Source organism: Chiloscyllium plagiosum, chromosome 21 (assembly GCF_004010195.1).
Source record: "Chiloscyllium plagiosum isolate BGI_BamShark_2017 chromosome 21, ASM401019v2, whole genome shotgun sequence".
In the NCBI taxonomy this organism is placed as follows: domain Eukaryota; kingdom Metazoa; phylum Chordata; class Chondrichthyes; order Orectolobiformes; family Hemiscylliidae; genus Chiloscyllium; species Chiloscyllium plagiosum.
In genome coordinates this window covers 1,944,201-1,948,887 of record NC_057730.1, presented here as the reverse complement: position 1 = coordinate 1,948,887, position 4,687 = coordinate 1,944,201, and the positions used below count along the sequence as shown (strand labels likewise).

General features: G+C 52.8%; 1 pseudogene; it reads left to right on the top strand.

Annotated features, from left to right (window-relative positions):
* Positions 1 to 4,063: 4,063 nt before the first annotated feature.
* LOC122560926 lies at positions 4,064 to 4,236 on the top strand (annotated as a pseudogene).
* The last annotated feature ends 451 nt before the right edge of the window (positions 4,237 to 4,687 follow it).

Below are 4,687 nucleotides of genomic sequence, written 5' to 3'. Positions count from 1 at the left end.
GGCAGACAGCGGGGAGGTGCAGCAGCCGATCCAAGCTCCTTCAGGACAGACGGAGGAAATGGAAGAGAAAGGACCAAAGGAAGCAAAGGATTGGAGTACCGTGAAAAGCAGGAAGAGGAAACCTTCCAAAGCCACCCAGCGAGGGGGGAAGCGACACCTAACGGTGAGGATGGGCGCAAGGCGGGTCGTCACCAGAGGAAGAGACAGAGTGCCAAGGGGAAAAAGGAGGGCAGCACCACCCAAACAGGAAAAGACGATCCATCTGAGGGGACGGGTAAAGGCCTCCCCCCACCCAGTGAGAACCCATCGGCCCACAGTTCCAGGTAACTGGGAGCAGCGGTCCTGTGACAGCCCCGCTGTCAGATGGAGAACTGGACCATGCGGACCCTGGGCCCGACCCGAAGACACCTGAGCGGGGAAATGGCTCCAGCGTGGAGCCGGACAGCTACCTCAGCCCTGGGATGGTCCAGCAGTTTGCCGTCACCACGGGAATGCACACAGCTACCCCAGAGGAGCAAGACCAGCAGCAAATGGACACTGTTAACCTCGTAAACTGTTAAAATGGGGATAAGAGTTGCCAGCATCAATGTGCTGCGCGATGTGTTTCTACGATGGCCTTCCTGGCCAACGTTAAAGCCGACGTCCTGTTCCTGCAGGAGTGTGGGATACCGCACCTCAGCAGCTACAGGAGATGGTCGAGCTTATGGGCCCATGGGCCGTCAGTTTGGTCAGGGGACAACGATAGCCGCGCCTCCGGCCTGGGTATCCTGTTGAGAGGAGGCAACTTCACCATCTCCGAGGTTAAGGAGGTGTTGGGCGGGCGCCTCCTCGTCGCCGACATCATGTACATGAATGCTCCCCTGAGACTGATTAATGTGTACGCCCCAGTGGGTAAGAGTGAACGGTTGGTGGTCCTGCAGCAGCTTCCACTGTTGCTGGCTACGTCCAGGCCGGTCATTCTGGCTGTAAACTTCAACTGTATCATTGATGCAGATGGACAATCCGGCGGGGGGACAGTAAACTGGACACCACGTCCAGAGCCCTGATGGACACGGTAAAAGATGCCAAGCTGCACGACGTCTTCAGTGCCCCTGCAGACGGAGCGCAGCGTAGATACACCTGGTCACGGGTAGACGGGTCTATCCGCTCAAGGATAGATTACCTGTTTGTGTCCCGAACGCTCTCGGTCAGACCCACCGACGTCAAGCCAGTGTTCTTCTCCGACTACTGCCTCCTACTGGCCGACTGTCACCTACAGGACGAGCAGCGTGCTGGTAAGGGAACGTGGAAGCTGAACACGAAGCTGTTGATCCTGGGAAACATTGAGGAGCTCAAGAGGGACTACGCAGGTTGGAGAACCGTGAAGCCCCTCTTTGAGTCCCCAGCGAACTGGTGGGAAACAGTAAAAGGGAACATCAAGAGGTTCTTCATCCTCAAAGGTGTTCAGGAGGCTAGAGAGAGGCGGGGAAAACTGTCCCAGCCCCAGGAAAGTATGCAGAACCTGCTCCTGCTGCAGACGATGGGGGTGGATGTCGCGGAGGACCTCAAGGAGGTGAAGGGCCAGCAAGCCTCGCTCTTTGGAGGCCGCCAAGATATTCTTCTGGTCCAGGGTCCGCTCGGTGGAGCAGTACGAGACGTGCTCACGTTTCTTCTTCCAGAAGGTGCACAAAGAGAGCTCTGTGCTCAGCAGCCTGAAGGAAGAAGATGGCTCGCTAACGTCATCTCAGGCTGACGTCATGAGGATCAGTAAATCCGTCTACGCCAGTCTGTATGACGCGAAGCCGACCGACAGCTCGGCCTCCCAGTCGTTCCTGTCCTCTATCACGGAGGTCTTAGACGATAGAACACGAGAGAGGATGGATCAGCCGCTATCTCTGGACGAGCTGAGCAAGGCCCTCGAGTCCTTCGAAAAGAATAAAGTGATGGCTTACCGGTCGAGCTCTATTCCACTCTGTGAGACTTGATTGGCCAGGATCTGCTGGAGTTGTATGTCAGTATACTTCGGGCAGGTACCATGAGTGAATCCATGAGGAAAGGCATCATCACCCTCGTCTACAAGCGGAAGGGGGAGAGGGAGGAACTCAAAAATTGGAGACCAATCTCACTGTTGAATGCAGATTACAAAGTTCTGTCAAAGGTAATCGCCAACCGGGTCAGGTCTGCTCTAGGGTTGGTGATTCACCCTGACCAAACCTGTGCTGTGCCGGGCAGGAAGATCGCTGAGAGTCTCGCACTCCTCAGGGACACGATTGTCTACGTGCAGGACAGAGGGTTGGACACCTGCCTGATCAGCCTAGACCAGGATATCACACACGTATGAGAGATGTTCTCTCCAAAATGGGCTTTGGGGAGGGAATCTGCAATTGGATCAGACTGCTCTACACCAACATTGTCAGTGCAGTCTCAATCAACGGGTGGAAATCAGATAGCTTCCCAGTCAGATCTGGAGTCAGGCAGGGCTGCCCCCTCTCTCCTGCCTTGTTTGTGTGCTGCATAGAGCCATTGGCCGAGTCCATCAGGAAGGATGCGAGCCTGAGAGGGGTGACTATTCCTGGCAGCGGGGGCCTCCCTGCAGGTTAAGGCCTCCCTGTACAAGGATGATGTCGCCGTTTTCTGCTCGGATCCGCTGTCCGTGTGCAGACTCATGTGCATTTGTGACAAGTTCGAACGGGCTTCGGGGGCCAAGGAAAACCGATTAAGAGCGAGGCCATGCTCTTCGGGAACTGGGCCGACCATTCCTCGATCCCCTTCACCGTCAGGACCGACCACCTGAAGGTGCTGGGTATTTGGTTCGGAGGGGCTGGGGCGTGCGCCAAGTCTTGGGAGGTGCGTATCAGCAACGTGAGGCAGAAACAGAGCAGATGGAAGCTACGGTCGCTCTCCATCGCGGGAAAAAACCTGGTCATCAGGTGTGAGGCACTGTCATTGCAATTATACGTGGCACAGGTCTGGCCTATTCCCAGAACCTGTGCCGCTGCAGTCACCCGGGCCATCTTCCAGTTTATATGGAGTTCAAAGATGGACTGGGTCCGAAGGGACTCACTGTATAAAGATCTGGGCAACGGGGGAAAAAATAAACCCAATGCCACCCTCAACCTGATGGCCACCTTTGTGTGTGGCTGCATCAAGCTGTGCGTGGATCCCCGATATGCAAACATCAAGTGTCACTACGTACTGAGGTTCTACCTGTCCCCGGTGTTGTGAAGGATGGGCCTGGCCTCGCTGCCGCGAACGCTCCCAGTAGTTGGACCGTTCCGTATCACCTGTCTTTCGTGGAGAAATTTATGAAGAAAAACACCTTTGACCACAAGTCCATTAGGAACTGGTCAGCACGTAAGTGTCCTTGAGACCCTTCGGGAAAAGGAGAGGGCGGATCCTATCGAGCGGTTCCCTGAGCAGACTGTCAAAGCCATTTGGCAGAATGCCTCATCGCCAGAACTTTTCAACAAGCACCAAGACATGGCTTGGCTGGTGGTGAGAAGGGCTCTGCCTGTGAGATCCTTTATGCACGTCCGGACTCAGCCGCACCACAAGCTGCCGTCGAAGCGGCTGCGGGGGGGACTAGACTGTCACACACCTCCTTCAATGTGCCTATGCAGAGGAAGTCTGGAGAGGAATGCAGTGGTGTTTGTCGAGGTTCGTCCCGAGCAGCGCCGTGACGCGGGACTCCGTGCTCTATGGTCTGTTCCCCGGGACGCACACCGAGACGAGCATCAACTGTGCCTGGAGGATCATCAACTCGGTGAAGGAGTTGACCCCGACTGAGTGTTGCAGACTGGCACATTCCATGGTCCAGAACTACGTTTGAGGGATGCGCTGTAGCTTGGGGCAGCTGCCGCCAAGAGGAAAGATCACTGTCTAACATCTGCCTGCCGAACGAAGAACAGGGGGCCCATGCAGTCATTTGGGCTCTGCTGACGCCTCAGCTGATCATATGGGCATATGATTGAAAAATGTACAGACCTGTATAAAAAATGATAAATTCTGATCTCTGTATGTACATGTTTACATATGTATGGCATGACCAACTGTATAGACCATCAAATTATTTTATGAATAAAGTATATTTTTGAAATAAAAAAAATCATGTGTAGTTCTGTTCTTGTCAGATTTAATATCAGATATGACCCTGATTTAGGGGCTGAATATTAATTTGATTTTTGTAGGACGGAGTTTCTCCCAAAACTTCACGCATCATTCCAGTATTGCAGTGTTTCTTGGAATGGTGCGCCTCCTCACTAAATAATGTGAAAAACAGCTTTGTATATTTTTTTTGTTGTATTCTTTATCTTCCGAATACGGACAGCTTTCGGTTAGTCAAGTCAGACTTGCCTTCGTGCAAATCAGCTTGTTCTACAATCCGATTCGTTTGTGTCTTTCTGCGTGTTATGTTCAGCACTCACTCTCAATGTTGTCACTTCACCCCTGGTACATGCCGCCCCTTCCCACCAACTCCAATTCCGAACAACAAAAGTAAAACAAAGTTGCCCACCAGCTCTACCTAATGGCAAACGGCATTTCAGAAAACAAAAGGGAGAACATGAAGCTATTGAAGTAATCAACAGTTCGGATTTGGATGATGATGAGAGTCACTTTGATGTATTAAATGAGAGATTTTAAGAACAATGTGAAGCAAAGATCTGATGTATTTAAGGCATAGAGTCAGAGAGATGTGCAGCACAGAAAC